The sequence below is a fragment of the Topomyia yanbarensis genome, chromosome 2 (assembly GCF_030247195.1).
Source record: "Topomyia yanbarensis strain Yona2022 chromosome 2, ASM3024719v1, whole genome shotgun sequence".
Lineage (NCBI taxonomy): Eukaryota > Metazoa > Arthropoda > Insecta > Diptera > Culicidae > Topomyia > Topomyia yanbarensis.
In genome coordinates, this window is record NC_080671.1 from 231,747,900 (window position 1) to 231,765,205 (window position 17,306).

A 17,306-nucleotide genomic window follows, 5' to 3' on the forward strand; every position below is an offset into this window, starting at 1 on the left:
GGTTGCAACACTTCCAATAGATGTGACTTTCGGAGTCCCGTCAAGGGATACCTTCTGGCCTTTACAACGAACTTTAGGAGAGGAAATGTTCCTCCTCTTCCTATAACTTCTAGGCGCCCTAGTAGATGTACCCTCTTGTGGGTCATCAGCCTCGCCCTCGTTAGGAGGCAAGTGAGCATAGATGTTTGTTGAGGTTGGTGGCGTAGCTTTCTATAGCATTTCTACGAAAGAACGTTCGGATCGTCCCGCAAGGGAACGTTTCAGTTTATCCCCGCGTAGTTTGTACGCGGGACATGCCGAGATATCATGCAGATTCTCTGCACAGTAAGGGCACTTCTCAGCATTCATACTGCACGAATCTTCTAGATGATTCTCCCCGCATTTCCACAGCGGGCCTTATTGCTACAATGGGTGGCTGTGTGACCCAATTGTTTACACTTTGTGCAATTCATGACCCGCGGCACAAACAGACGCACAGGCAGACGAACCTTGTGCAAGAGGACGTAATTTGGCAAAGCGGTACCAGCGAAGGTCAACCGATAAGAGTTTGATTGGGGGTACGTTTTTGAACCATCCCCCGCAACTACTACTGAGTGCAAACGCTTGCACTCAAGTATTTTCACTGGATGAAGTATGCGGTCTCTAAAACGGCCAACCCCGTACTGCAGCAGATCCACGCATGTCAAACTGTCATCGGTGACAACGCCTTCCGACTGTACTTATACAGCTGGAATATACACGTGATAGTCCTTCGTAAAGTGCTCGCAGCAAGCAATATCGATTGCCTGCTTTGAGTTAGTCAGCACGACCCCTGTCTGAGCGGACCTTTTCCGTTAGGTCTTTTGAAATCTGTAATAGATTCAGCGATTTTGTTTTGGGCCCAAAGAAGACCACAAAGGGACCGGTCGAGAGCTCTGGATATTGTGTGGGTCGGGGGAGAGCCTTAGGAGTCGACTCGATCTCCATTTGGCCATCCGGGGAGGAAGCCATCGACACCGTCAACGCACGGGGTCAGCACCCGCGCAGACGGCAAAAAGCCGTAAATGTATCTAAAAGGTAGATTTCACTTATCTGTATACTCGTTCGCACCAGTCCAGCTTAAATAGCTGGTTATTGTTCAATCCTCGCTTTACGAACAAAAGGTTGAGGAATGTGGCCTAACGGTTAACACACGCACAAAAGAAAATAAAAGTCCAAACCTCGAAGAGGCAGAGAATGGCAAAATAACCTTGAACGCGGATTACTGCACTGTTCTTTTTCCAACAGACCGAAAACAAAACACTTCTATCTCGATCGAGCGATGCGTAGAGACTGAGCAGCTCTACTTATAAGGAGCTCACCGAGAAAGCTATAGACGAAGCGGTGAAGTGAGAGCCCTGTGCCCGGACGCAACCATCCAATGTAAAGACCTGGATAAGATATCCTCGGAAGAAGAGCAAAGAGAAGCTCTGGAAAAACATTGCGAACTTGTAGAAGTGCAGATGATGATCCGAATGAGGAAGGGACCTTTCGGCACGCAAGCGGCTTCGGTTAGGCTTCCAGTTGAAGCAGGAAACAAGGCACTTAAAATTGGGAAGATCAAAATTGGCTGGTCGGTATGTCAATTGAGCGTCTCTCAGCGACCGGAAGTGTGCTTCAAGTGTCAAGAGTTTTGCCACCTGGCGAGAAATTGCAGTGGACCTGACAGGAGCAAATTATGCAGAAAGTGCGGGGAAGAAGGCCACATGGCAAAAGACTTCCGGCAGGCTCCGAGATGTCTGATCTGTGCAACCGAAGAAGGTAACAACCACGTTACAGGAGGCCCACGATGTCCGGCCTTCAAACAGGCGACTGCAACAAAATCACAGTGGAGGTAACGCAAATCAACCTCGAACACTGCGACACAGCACAACACTTGCTGCGGCAATCTGTAGCGGAGTCTAAATGTCATTTCGGAGCCTTACCATATCCCGGCCAGCGATGGAAATTGGATAGCAGATAACGCAAAATCAGCGGCGATTTGGACGACAGGGAGATATCCATTTCAGGAAGTGGTCTATCGTGCAGATGAAGGTTTCGTAATCGCCAAAATCAATGGAGTCTTCTTCTGCAGCTGCTATGCACCTCCGCGATGGACGACCGATCGATTCACAGAAATGCTCAACAATCTGACAGAGGAGCTCATCGATCGGAGACCCGTCGTTATAGCCGGTGACTTCAACGCTTGGGCAGTAGAAAGAGGCAGCCGATTCACTAACTCAAGGGGGAGTAGTCTACTCGAGGCCTTTGCAAAGCTGAACATAGATGTTGCAAACGATGGTATAACCAGCACATTCCGCCGAGACGTTCGACATTCAGTTATTGACGTTACCTTCTGCAGCCCAGGGCTGGTAGGAAGTTTAAATTAGAGAATGTGCAAGGGGCACACCCACAGCGACCACCAAGCGATCCGGTACACTATCGGAAGCAGTAGACAGTCGGAAGCGCGTATGATCCAATCAACCGAGCGGAGGTGGAAAACAACGAAGTTCGACAAGGGAGTCTTCGTCGAAGCGTTGAGGCGTGAGTGCAATCACATTGACTTCAGTGCAGATGACAACGGCATTAGCAAAAGCGTGCGATGCAACCATGCCACGAGAAAATAAACCAAGGTACACTCGCCGCCCAGTCTTCTGGTGGAATTCGGCGATTGCCGACCTACGTGCATGCTGCCACCGAGCCCGGAGAAAGATGCAGAGAGCCCGAAACGTCGCGGAAAGAGATGCTCTAAGACCAGCGTAAAAGGCGGCAAGAGCCGCACTTAACAAGGAAATCAAGCTCAGTAAGAAAGCCTGCCTAGAAGAGCTTTATCACAACACCAATTCGAACCCGTGGGGCGACGCCTATCGAGTTGCTATGGCGAAGCTAAGAGGACCGGCAGTGCCACCGGATAGGTGCCCTGAGAGGATGAGAGCCATCGTAGAAGCACTATTCTCGCAGCATGAACCGACAGCCTGGCCGCCCACGCCACCCACGCCATACGGGACGCAGTATGACTACGAAGAAGAAGCTCGGGTAACCAACGAGGAGCTGATGGTGGTGGCCAAGGCCTTGAGAACCAAAAAGGCACCGGGACCAGACGGTATTCCTAACGTGGATGTGATAACAGTAATTCTATCGAATCGGGATATGCTTAGGACTGCGTTGCAAAAGTGCATCGATGATGGTGACTTCCCAGACGTCTGGAAGCGACAAAAGCTGGTGCTGTTGCCGAAGCCAGGCAAGCCCCCTGGAGATCCTTCAGCATACAGGCCGATATGCCTGTTGGATACAGTCGGCAAAGTGCTTGAGAGATCCTTAACAGGCTTACAACATACACAGAGGGAGAGAATGGACCACTGTGGACGCCATACGAACGGTCGTGGAAACTATGGAGGCTGCACAGAAGCAAAAGAGAATAGCAAAGCGCTACTGCGGAGTGGTTACATTGGACGTAAAAAATGCCTTCAACAGTGCTAGCTGGGCTGCAATCGCCGATTCGCTGCACAGCCTGAAAATTCCCGAGTACCTCTGTAGAACCCTGGGGCGTTCCACAGGGTTCCATTCTCGGCCGAACTCTCTGGAATACTATGTGCTACGGAGTGCTGAAGCTGAGTCTCCCCAAGGGCGTGAAGATTGTCGGTGCTCCTAGTGACCGGCGAATCACTTGAGGAAGTAGAAGTACTCGCAACGGAGGCGATAGACGTTGTGGAAGACTGGATGCGCGAGAAGAAGCTGACGTTAGCACACCACAAAACTGAAATGGTTCTGATAAGCAACCGAAAGGCAGTGCAGCAGGCAAGAATTTCGGTCGGAGATTGTATCATCGACTCGAGGCGGGAAGCCAAACAACTGGGAGTGATGATAGACGACCGGCCAAGCTTTAATAGCCACATCGACCATGCATGCGGGAGGGCCGTAAAAGTGATTTCGGCACTATCTCGGATCATGCCCAACAATTCGGCGATCAGCAGCAGTAAAAAGCAACTACTGGCGAGTGTTTCCACATCGGTGCTCAGATATGCAGGACCTGCTTGGGTGACGGCACTGTAGACGAAGAGGAACACATCTCGGCTGAACAGCACGTTTCGGCTGATGGCCACGCGGGTGTCTAGCGCGTATCTAACTATCTCGTCAGAGGCAGCCTACGTGATAGGTGGAACGATTCCCATAAACCTCCTACTCGAAGAAGATAGCGAGTCTTACAGGGATCGAGGCACGAGAGGAGTCAGTAAACGAGTCCGAGCTGACATCCTTATCAAGTGGCAGCATCAGTGGGATAACGCTGTTAACGGTAGATGGACCCATCGATTAATTCCACGCTAATCGGTCTGGGTGAACAGAGCGCACGGGAAGGTGAACTTCCACATGGCGCAGTTCTTGTCTGGTCACGGCTGTTTCAAAAAGTATCTGAACAGGTTCGGCCACACGAGTTCGCCGTTCTGCATCGCGTGCGGTGATGCAGAGGAGACGCCTGAGCATGTGGTCCTCGAATGCCCGCGATTCGAGCACGAGCAAAGCGAGATGAGAATTGGTTGGTGAGGACGTTAACATGAACAATATTGTCCAAAGAATGTGCGCGGATAAAGAAAAATGGGACGCAGTCGTTCAAATCATGTCAGCGTTGCAACGAAGCTGGCGAGAGGAGCAACGACCATAAACGTAGCAGTACATGGCTTCGAGCCATCGAAGCTCCGATGAACTGGAAGTTACACACTGTTGGTGAGGACGTTAACATGAACAATATTGTCCAAAGAATGTGCGCGGATAAAGAAAAATGGGACGCAGTCGTTCAAATCATGTCAGCGTTGCAACGAAGCTGGTGAGAGGAGCAACGACCATCAACGTAGCAGTACATGGCTTCGAGCCATCGAAGCTCCGATGAACTGGAAGTTACACTCCAAATGGAATCGCCGGATAGACCATGGTGTAGACTAGGCCCACCGACGGGGACCAGTTGAGTAGTATGCGACGTAGCGCCGGGTTCGGGTCGTCGGGGCGCCAGTGAACTGGACGTCAAGCTTCACCGGAATCGCCGGATCGACCTTGACACCATACCGGGTAGCTCGAGAGTAGGCAAGATCCACCGCCGGGGATTACACCGAGTAGACCGCGTCGTACAGCTAGCAGTGGTTCTTTGGGGCGCCAGTGAACCGGAAGCTACGCTCCACTCGGAATTGCTGGATGGACTAGATCGAGTAGATCGGGACAAAGCGGGGAGCTAAATGGCTCACGGAAACGAACAACGGTATCGGCGGAAATCTACCCCTCGGATTCTGGAGAACCTCTCTCGCCGGGGAATTCTCCGTCGGAGTAGGCTAGATCAACTGTCGGGGACTAGACCGAGTAGTTCGCGAACAAGTAAGGGCGGGAGATGGAGGCCTCAGTGAGTTGCAGTGCTAAATGGCACCGTACAGGAAGCCAAAGCGCCCAAGCAATTGTGGTGCTAAAACAAAAGAAGAATCGATATCGGGAGGGCTTCTTTTGCCGGCGAACTCTCCGTCGGCGTAAGCTAGATTCACCGTCTGGAACTAGACTGAGTAGACCGCGACGGGATACCACCAGGTCGTCGGGGCATCAGCGAATCGGACACCCCGCTCCATCGGAATCGCTGAACTGACCTCGACACCTGGTTAGTTGGCTCGGTTTCGTGAGAACTTCTCTCGCCGGGGAACTCTCCGTCGGAGTAGGCTAGGTCCATCGTCGGGGACAGTTCGCGAACCAGTCTGGTCCTCAACGAGTAAACGTCGCTGAATGGTGCGAGAAGGGAGTTGCGGTTCTAACTGGAACAAGGGAGCCGAAGGGATCGGTGAATAGACGGTCTGAAGTTTGCCGCCCAGATTGTCTTCGTAGGGGAGGAGCACTAAGTGTCGACTCACAGCCAGCTTTCCGACTGCCATGCAGAAATTGCCAGTCTGTGTGGATGGTGGAGAATTGGTGGTGTGTCAAGGAGTGGTGCTGTCTTTCTTTTGTTTACAATGGAGAATACATTTACGTACCAGCCCAGTACACGTGCTATTAGTAGATGCCAAGCTACCACACGGGTCATACTGGGGGTGTGTCAGGCTCGAATGGTGACGTAACCATTTATACCGACTAATCTCCATTGGGTGCCGCCATTGTTCCCCCCAGGGACTACCTCTCGGTATTACTTCTGGGGGGATGGCTGTACTTGATGTACTCATTCACTCTCGCTCACGCGTTCATACGTCCTGTATGAGGCTTACTTGGGTGCTCTCTCTCTCTGTCACACCTTGATTCACTCTCTAACACTCCACATGAGGCTTACATTTGTGCTCACCTTTTTCGTTCCTTGCGAGGCTGACTTGTGTGCTCACCTTTTTCATTCCTTGCTAGGCTTACTTTTGTGCTCGCCTCTAACATACCATGTGAGGCTGACTTGGATGCTCACCCTATCACCTGATTTACTCTCAATCATACCACTCTATTACACCCCTGTCGCTCACCCTGGCATCCCATGTGGGACATTTTTCTTAGGCCCCACTTCTGACATACCATGTGAGGTTTACTTGAGTGCTCACCGTTTTCATACCTTGTGAGGCTGACTTTTGTGCTCACCTCTAACATACCATGTGAGGCTGACTTTTGCGCTCACCCTTAACAAACGTAGCTCGAAGCACTCCTCATCTTCCCGGATAACCAGCTTGACTGGCATCATGCTAGCTATCACGCAAGATGCATCGTGTGATACCGTGCGGTAGGCAGATATCACTCTGAGGCACATCACGTTGTAGGTGCTCTCCAATTTCCGTAGGTAACTGGTTACCCTCAGTGCTCTTGACCATGACGGGCCGCCGTAACTGAGGATAGATACGGCAACGTCCGCCAGTAGCCTACGTCTACTGGCGCACACCTTTGAGCTGTTGGACATCATCCTCGATAGTACCGCAACAGCAGTCGACGCTCTCTTGCATGTACAGTCGACGTGGCTGCCGAAGGTCAGCTTGTCTTCTATAATGACTCCGAGAGACTTCAGACTCCGATGTGAGGTGATCACGACTTCTCCCACATGGATAACTGCATGTTGTGCCGACTTGTGGATGTTGACGATAACTACCTCCGTCTTATGCTGAGCGAGCTCCAGGCCTCTCGCGTTCATCCATTCCTCCACCGAGTTGATCACGTGTTCTGCAGTTAGTTCTACCTCAGGGATTGACTCCCCATAGACCTTGACAATCTTGACCCCAGAAGGGAACTTCAGTCTCAGAGCCCCGTCATACATGAGGTTTAAAAGCACGGGGCCTAGGAGCGAGGCCTACGGGACTCCGGCGGTAGTCGGAACCCTTTTCTGACCGGCATCGGTCTCGTACGTAGCAGTACGCGGATCTGGAAGTAGCTTTCCAGGATCCGGTACAGACCCACCGGTAGGCTAAGCTGGTGTAACGAGAACGCGATGGCATCCCAGCTTGCGCTGTTGAATGCGTTCTTCACGTCAAGTGTCACTAACGCACAGTATCGAATGCCTCGCTATCTCGGCAGTCTTTATCACTGAGTTGATAGCATCCACCGTGGACTTACCCTTCCAAATTGGTTGCTTGACAGACCATCCGTACCTTCTGCGTACGGGGTTTATTTATTTATTTATCACGCACATCAACAGGCCGTACTCGGCCCCAATGATGGAAACTTAAACTAATTACATCTAAAAAAGTGCAGGAATCGATTTCTCAATGATATTCGAGACAAATGAAAGTCGAACAAGTGCGACACACGATTGAAGAGGCGTTGTAGTCCCGTGATAGCGGCATTAGCTGTTTGAATAGTTCGTCGAAACGGCACTCTCAGAAGAACGTTTCCGCGTAACGTTCTGGACCTTGCTTGGATGTTAACTCGCTCTAGTAAATCTGGAGAATCGATGCGTCCTGACAGAAGATCAGAGATGAATAAGGCTCTTGCAGTTTTTCTACGACGCTGGAGAGTATCGAGCTGGATGAGTTGACACCGACTCTCGTAGCTTGGTAGACGAACAGGATCGCGCCAAGGCAGGCGTCGAAGAGCATACCGTATAAATTTTCGTTGAACGCCTTCAATTCGATCGCTGCTGTTCATGTAATTCGGGTTCCAGACCGCCGAACAATACTCCAGCGTAGAGCGCACTAAAGAGCAGTATAGGCTTTTGAGACAGTAAATGTCTGTAAAGGATTTAGCCGTACGGAAAATGAAGCCCAGGCTTCGCGATGCTTTACCAACAACATACGAAATGTGATTCTTAAATGTAAGTTTCGAATCTAACAGCACTCCAAGATCCTTAACGCAGCTCACCCGGGAAACAAGAGCTCCAGACAAGTTATATTCAAACTCAATGGGATCTTTTTTTCTGGTGAACGATATCACAGAACATTTCGCCGGATTCAGAATCATTCGGTTGTTTTCACACCATCTGCTGAAAGTGTCGAATTGCTGCTGCAAATATTGTGCGTCCGATCGGCTCCTAATTCTGTTGAAAATTTTTAGATCATCTGCATACGACAACCGTGGTCCTTTCAGCTGATAGTTTACATCGTTGAAATAGAGAGTGAATATTAATGGTCCGAGATGACTTCCTTGCGGAATACCAGTCGTTGCGGAGAACAGTTTGGAGTATGCATCACCTATGTTCACACTGAGTTGACGGCCAACGAGATAGGATTGAAACCATCGCAGGAGTGATCCACTGAAGCCAAGTTTTTCCAATTTAGCGACTGCGATATCGTGATTGATTTTGTCGAAAGCTGCAGATAAGTCAGTATATATAACATCAGTTTGTTGATTCGCATCAAACCCTTCGGACACAAAAGAGGTTAGAGATAGTAGATTCGTCGACGTAGATCGATTCGGCATGGTCTTTAGAAATATATTCCTTACAGTGAAAAAACACTGACTCCACCACGACTAACTCAAAGAGCTTGGAAATGGCACAGAGCGCAGATATTCCTCGATAATTGTCAATGTTTCTCTTATCACCTTTTTTGTGGACAGGAAAGATGAAAGCTGCTTTCCACAATTGAGGAAAAATTGCGGTTGTCAGTGACATTTTGAATAGTTGACAGAGAGGTTCCACCAAACCAGATATACACTTTTTCAAAAACACAGCAGGGACACCATCTGGTCCAGGAGATGACGATGCTTTAAGCTTGGATGCTACTGATACAATATCCGAGTGCTCCACATGAATCTCACTCACTGACCGTTCGAGTTGGGCCACGCCGCTAGCTGCAACGTCAATCTGCTGCGAGGACAGAGTCTCACTGACGAACACACTCGCAAATTTAGAGGCGAACAATTTGCATATGGCTTGTGAATCATGCCCAACTTCACCATTCAAGAACATTGTAGAAGGTAAGCCGGTTTCTTTCCGCTGCTCATTGACGTATCTCCAAAACGATTTAGGATCCGACTTAAGCTTACGTTGCATTTTTCGTTGGTAGTTTGAAAAACAAAAACTGTTCAGTTTTTTAAAATCGTTAGCCTGTTGAGCAATTTGCCAGTCGTGTCGATCAGACAGATTGGTCTGTACGCCAATGGGTCGTCTGGCGGCTTCCCGGGCTTCGGCAACAACACCAATTTCTGCCTTTTCCATCTATCGCGGAAACGGCACTCGTCAAGGCATCTCTGCATAGCTAGCCTGAACATGTTTGGGTTCGCTATGATCGCTGCCTTGAGAGCGCTGTTTGGAACTCCATCCGGCTCTGGAGCTTTGTTCATTGCTATGGAATTAGCCACTGCGAGTAGTTCTTCATTCGTCACCGGAATGGATTTCGGCCGTGCCCGCACTGTCTCGTAGTGTAGGTGGCCAGGGGCTTGTGGCTCGAGACGGGAAGAGTACTTCGATAATCGTTACCAACTGGCCCGGAGACCGTTCTGGGGGTGAAGAGCCCCCTTTGGTCTTGGCCATCACGATTCTGTAAGCGTCACATCACGGATTCGCGTTGGCACTCTCACACAGGTTGTCGAAACACGCTCTCTTGCTGCTTTTAATGGCCTTGTTAAGGGGCAATTTCGCAGCTCGAAATACTTCACGGCGGTTCTCTCTTGCATCCTCGGTGCGGGCTCTTTGCATCCTACGTCTAGCTCTGAGGCAGGCTGATCGAAGAGCTGCAATCTCGGCACTCCACCAGTATAACGGGCATCTGCCGTTTCTTCGCAGGGTTTTTCTCGGCATAGTGGCGTCGCACGCGCGTGATAAAACGGTTACCAGCGCATCCCCATTTAGACTGTCGGTGTTGGCCTCCAGTCCCAGGGCCGCGGTGAAAGCTTCGCTGTCGAAGTGATTGGACTTCCACCCGCGTACCTGACAGGGATCTCCCGCCCTCGGATGCTGCACACCACAGTTGACCCTAAAGCGGATTGCGAAATGATCGCAATGGGTGTAGCCTTCGTCTACCCTCCACTCCATGCCTGGAACCAGACTCGGGCTGGCAAATGTTACGTCAATGCATGCCTCCGCACCGTTTCTACGGATTGTGCTAGCGGAGCTAGCGTTTCTACGGAGTTGTACTGTAACCCTGCGGAAGAAACGAACTAGTAAGTAGTTCAATTAGAGTGTGGGCTATGCACATAAAAACCCCTCCCCGAAGTAATGCCGTAAGGTAGTACCGGGGAGGAATCAGGTTCTGGGCAAGAGCAGTGGTTTTTTAGCGGGTCGGGTGATGGCAGCCCAAACCCGTTCCCTGAGACATTGGGGTTTTGTACATTTTCCCTCAGGTCTCAGGGTTTTCCTGAAATTTTTTTACAGCTCTCTAAAAGAACACACACACATACATACACAAAGACATTTTGCGATCTCAAAGAGCTGAATCGAATGGAATATGACACTCGGTCCACCGGAACTCGGTTGGCAAAGGGAGGAGTAATTTTTAGTAATGAAGGAAGAGTGAGACGAGATGGATATCCCTAAATTGATTAGTTTAATTTATGGGCGGTAATAAATCAACTATTTAATCAGTACGCACATTTGCCCCGCGCTAGATTTAAGAAAATCGTGTAAAAGAGAATGCGTTGTGTAAAAGAGCAGACTGTTGGCTTCATCGCAGAATTTTAAATATGTGTCACGGAAATCTCGCCAACTTACGTATAGTCGTAATGATGCAACATGGCCACTTTTGATGATAAAGTATGGATCGCGTGAGATGTCATTTCAATAAAACTGCAAATCAATCGATACATGTTATTATTTTTCAGCCTCAATGTTCCGGCATTTTAAATTCGGCATACACTTCGTATTCAAAAGCCAATTTTTGAAATTCTTCAGGTGAAATTCCGAAGTAAACAAACAAACAAAATTTGTTTATTGTTTCGTATATTACATATACGGCCACGGAAAGTTCTTTTCGCGCGCTATCGAAAAATCTAGTCATTCGTGGAATAGCTTTGAACTCGCTTTAAATAACAAAGATACTGAAATTTAAAAACTTCACCTAGGGTAATGAGCCTATATTCGCTCCAAGCATGTGAATCCGTTGGTTAGAGCGGAGTTAGCAATCTTTGTTCAAAGTAATGATATTGGTACCAATTCATACGCATTGCATCAAGTTATTCCCAGTAATTAATGAAATGGTGGGGCACCCTCCCTAATACGATTAAAATAGGCTTTTAACTCTATATCTATCGCTTACAACGTGTACGAAACAGAATGTAATGTAACATAAACACATTGGAGAATGTATTACACAATATTTGAAGTACAGAACTAGAGACAACACCATATGTCCAATACAAAAGTAGAAAAGCATGTGTTGTACCGTACTGAAATGTTGGCAACCGTAATACGCAGCATTGCGTTTCACATGCTAATGGTGCTAACGGCCGTAGAGTTATGCCAGTTCCTATAGCCCTTCTGGCAACCCGGTTTGCGATCATCGCCTTCTTGCATCGATCGGTCGGGATCATCAGACAGTCTAAATTAAACCTGCATGCGAACAAGATCAGCAAAATTTCTGAGTTTATTACTAGTTGTACAATTATCAAGTAAAGTGAAAGTTCAGAACGGAATAAAGTTTTCTTTCGTTAGAACGTGTGTGATTTAACGTTTTGTGTTGCCCGCTGTTATCCGCTTCTGCTCTGTTGCTGCTGTTTGCTGTTGCTTCCTACCGTCGCTGTTGCATCTTCTCGCCGGTGAGTTGCCTTGCACTGCAGTTAGGGTGATTAGCCCAGTTACCGCCATCACGACGCCGGACAGATTCTGGCGAGGAACAAAAAGGACACAACGTAGGGTCTCGGTAAGCGCCATCATAATTTTGGTGCCGTGACCAGGATTTGTTTCGGACCACGTGCGGAGCCTTTCACTGGACGTCGCCATTTTGATTCCCTTGACCAAAGGAAGGAATTTTTTGGATCATCGCATGCTGCTACCAAAATTAAATCCAAGGCTCGATTTAATTGGATACAAGGTAATTACCTGTCCAATCTGTGTTGCGGGTATCGCAGGTGCCCTTTAGATTTCCTTTTCTTTATTGCATGCGCGATTCGTATTGTTCCGGATCAACAATCGCTTCAATTGATCGTGGGATTGGCATTGTGCTGGCCACAAAGCGCCATTGTTCAATGATCTGGATTAGAATAGGACCATTGTTCACTGTGGCGTCCCTAGCCGTGGTGAATCCGCCTGCTGAGCTATACTGTTGCTGCAGTGGCATCTTCCCACACTTCCGTGGCGTTCCTAGCCGTGGTTTTCAACGTGATTTCATCTTTGCGAAACCGAATTATTTGCTGTTGCTGCTAACTGGATATTCCTGTGAGTTTTCGCTGGTTTTTTGAGCGCTGCTTCGGATCATCATCTCACCTACCAGTGCGGACGGTACTGTACTGTTCCTGTTGGCTGAATAAACATACAAGGCACATACTTGCCTTGGAAAAGGTGAGCCTCTTTCCAAGTATTTACCACCCCTCCTGTGGGTCTACTGTGGTCTTTCATTCAGCAGGTCGATCTGTTGTTCCTGGTTGGCCACGTTCCTGATTCCCGCTATACGAGATGGCGGAGGTCGACAATAGAAGCCAGCTGCTGTCACGGAGAGCTACACTGCTTGCTGCTCTGGGTCGGGCAGAGGTTTTTGCTGTGGAGTACGACGCTCTTCGAGACGAATCGCAGGTACCTTTGAGGTTGGAGTACCTGAACGGAATTTGGAATAATTTGGAGACCGTTCAAGCGGAACTGGAGGGCAACGAAACCAACGAAGATGGTAAGGTCGAGCATGCTACTGTGCGTGCTGATTTCGAGCCCCGGCTCTTTAAAATAAAAGCATGTCTTATTTCAAAATTGTCTCCTCTTCCTAACGATCGGAGCCCTCAACCCTCTCGTGTATCCTCCACTCTCTCTGGCATCAAGCTGCCAACAATTTCGTTGCCTGAGTTCGATGGTGATTACATGCAATGGCTTGCATTCCACGATACTTTCTTGGCATTGATTCATTCAAACTCTGAGGTCCCGGATATTCAGAAATTCCACTATTTGAGGGCAGCTGTCAAGGGGGAAGCTGCTCAGTTGATTGAATCGATCGGTATCAGCTCTGCGAACTATTCTTTAGCTTGGCAATCTTTAGAAAGCAGGTATTCCAACGATTATTTGCTGAAGAAGCGTCACTTGCAGGCACTATTAGACATATCGAGGATGAAGAAGGAGTCTGCTGCTGCGCTTCACGGGTTGGTGGACGAATTTGAACGTCACACCAAGATTCTTCGACAACTGGGAGAACCAACCGACACCTGGAGTACCATTTTGGAGCATCTGCTATGCACGCGTCTGCACGATGACTCTTTGAAGGCATGGGAAGACCATGCATCTACCGTCGACAATCCGGATTACACTTGTCTCATAGATTTTTTGCAACGAAGAACTCGAGTACTGGAATCGATCTCAGTCAACCATCAAACTGCTGATTCGCATTCCGCTACTGGTCCGCCAGCTCATTCGTCGAAGAGAACATTCCATTCACAGCTTCGTCTCTCTTCTTGTGCCTCCACAGCGAGTTCACCAGTAACACATTCTGGTGAGAAATGTGTCCTCTGCAGCCAGTCCCATTTACTGATGAGATGTCAGCGTTTTAACCGACTTTCGCCGAGTGAACGTCAGCAGTTTGTGAAATCAAAACGTCTGTGTCACAACTGTATGAAAGGTGATCACATTGCCCGCAATTGTCCATCCAATTTCAACTGCCGTAAGTGCAGCCGTCGTCATCACACTCTTCTCCACTCTGAACAGCCCGACGGTTCCAGTCGATTCAACAATGAGGGTACATATACCGCTCCAGCTACAACCGCTTCGACTTCTTCGCAGCCCAGTGAGTCTTCTGTAGCACAACCGTCTACGCAATCAACAGTTGCTGCTACTGAGAGCATCCCGCAAACTGAAGTCAGTGCCACTGTCCAGCAGTACCGTGAGAACGTGTTCCTTCTCACCGTGATCGTTAAAGTGATCGATGCGTGCGGTGAAGAGCATCTAGCGCGCGCGCTTCTCGACAGCGCATCGCAACCGAACCTCATCACAGATCGTATGGCTCATATTCTACGCCTTCGAAGGCAGAATGTGAACGTCACAGTACAAGGGGCCGGCAAACTTTCAAAGCCAGTACGTGAATCCGTTTTTGCTCATGTTTTTTCTAGAAAGGGTGATTTTTCGTGCAGCGTCGACTTTCTGGTGATGGACAAAGTAACGGCGAACCTTCCATCGCAAACCATATCAACAAAAGAATGGCACATTCCGAAGGACTTATTTCTTGCAGATCCGTCTTTCAACGAGAGTCAGCCAATCGACATGGTGCTAGGTGCCAAACATTTCTACTCGTTCTTCCCGAGTGCTGCACGCCTGCAGCTGGGCCGAAACCTTCCTCTACTGGTGGACAGTGTCTTCGGCTGGATTGTTGCTGGGTCGACAAACCAAAATTCCCCTATACAAGTGACGTCATCCACCTCTATGGTTGTTTCGATGATTTCTTTGGAGGACAGTCTAGAGCGTTTCTGGAAAACTGAAGAGCTGACTACCAAGGACAACTACTCTGTTGAAGAAAGGCACTGTGAATCGTTGTATCAATCAACCGTATCCCGTGATTCTACTGGACGATACATCGTTCGGTATCCCCGTAAACCAGACTTTAACGTTATGCTAGGAGAGTCGAAGAGCACTGCACAACGCCGTTTCGGATTACTTGAAAGGCGTTTGAAATGAGACCTAAACCTGAAAGATGAATACCATTTGTTTATGCGAGAGTACCTCTCCCTCGGCCACATGCGGCTGGTCGAAGCGGACGACGAACACCACTCTCAAGCCTACTATCTGCCCCACCACCCCGTAATTAAGGAAGCAAGTACGACGACCAAGGTTCGGGTCGTATTTGACGGCTCGGCCAAAACTTCTACCGGCTTCTCTCTAAACGAAGCTCTTTGCGTGGGTCCTGTGGTACAAGACGATCTTTTGACCATCATCTTGCGGTTTCGTAGCCAAAATGTACCGACAGGTACTTGTTCACCCCAACGATTCTCCTTTGCAGCGCATCCTTTGGCGATTTTCAGACCAGTCTCCAGTCCAGACATACGAACTACTCACTGTTACGTATGGTCTCGGTCCATCTGCTTACCTAGCAACACGAACTCTCCAGCAACTGGCAGAAGATGAAGGTCGAACATTCACTGCAGCTGGCCCAGCACTTAGAAAGGGTTTCTACGTGGACGATTTTATTGGTGGAGCTCAAACCGTGGAAGAAGCAATCCGTCTTCGCATAGAGCTCGCTGAACTATTGGAAAAAGGAGGATTCGCACTACGTAAATGGACCTCTAACCGGCTCGAAGTTCTGCAAGGTCTCACCGATGACCAGATTGGCATGCAATCCGCTTTGCACTTTTGTCCAAATGAAACCATTAAGGCATTGGGAATTAGTGGGAAGCTGATTTCCTTCGTTTCGACTCACAGATTCGACACAGCGATGAACACCCGACTAAGCGAACGATTCTCTCCGACATAGCACGACTATTCGACCCTCTTGGATTAATCGCCCCTGTCGTCGTCCGAGCGAAAATTTTGATGCAGGAACTGTGGCTTCTATCCTGCGGCTGGGATGATCCTGTACCAGAGCCCATCAAGTCTAAATGGGAAAGCTACCATCGAGAACTGGCAAAGATTTCGGAGCACCGTGTAGACAGGTATGCCTTATTACCCGGCTCATCTATTCAACTGCACACCTTTGCAGATGCTTCCCAATCCGCATACGGTGCATGTACGTACGCTCGCTGTGAAGATGGACGAGGAAGAGTGAGGATCCAGCTTTTGGCTTCAAAGTCACGCGTCGCCCCACTGAAGCGAATCAGCATCGCTCGATTGGAACTGTGTGCTGGCGTGCTAGCTGCTCATCTGCACACCCACATCAAAAAGGCCATCGACGTCAACATAATAGCATCCTATTTCTGGTCCGACTCAGCTGTCACTCTACAGTGGCTACGATCTCCACCAAACGTATGGCCCACGTTCGTTGCCAACAGAGTGTCAGAAATCCAGCAGTACACACACGGATGCCAATGGAAACACGTTCCCGGAGGAGAAAATCCAGCTGACCTGGTTTCGCGCGGTATGTCTGTCGAAGATTTCCTCACAAGCTATTTGTGGACTAACGGTCCCAGTTGGTTAACACGTTCCCTGCAAAATTGGCCCAATTCGATACCTCCAGGTGTCCCACAAGAAGTACTGGAAATAAAAACAACCGTCGCTGTCGCTCAAGTAACACCGACAGTGCACCCTTGGTTTCTACGATGGTCATCATACAATCGCCTTCTTCGCATCATTGCATACTGTATGAAATTCGTCACCAATACCCGAGCAAAAGTGCGCACGCAGCCCCCACCGACTTCCATCGACCGATCACTTACCGTCGAAGAACTATCAAATTCAAAAACGCTTCTTATTCGTTTGGCTCAACACGACGATTTTGCTGCAGAAATAAAACAATTGGAGGAAGGCAACTCAGTTTCGAAGCGTTCCCCCCTTCACCTGATGAGCCCATTTATAGACCCAGAGAGAGTGTTGAGAGTGGGAGGTCGTTTGAATCTGTCGCAATTACCCTACCAAGAAAAGCACCCCGCTTTAATTCCTACCAATCATCCGCTAACTCGCCTCATCGTCGAACATTTTCACCGGAAACTATTCCACGGCGGCGGGCGTCTACTGCTGACAGCGATTCGAGAGGAATTCTGGCCCCCGAGAGGCCGCAAGCTAATACGCAGCGTCGTCAGAAATTGTTTTCGTTGCACACGCCTCAACCCGGTACCTGCCCAGCAGCAAATTGGTCAATTGCCAGCCCCAAGAGTAATACCCAGTCGTCCATTCA

The 17,306-nt window shown here is 49.1% G+C and overlaps 1 protein-coding gene across 1 annotated transcript in view; it reads right to left on the reverse strand.

The window, feature by feature from the left end:
* The window catches only part of LOC131680119 (GPI ethanolamine phosphate transferase 1-like), a 938,165-nt gene that overhangs the window by 301,669 nt on the left and 619,190 nt on the right, over positions 1–17,306 (reverse strand). The window lies entirely within an intron of this gene.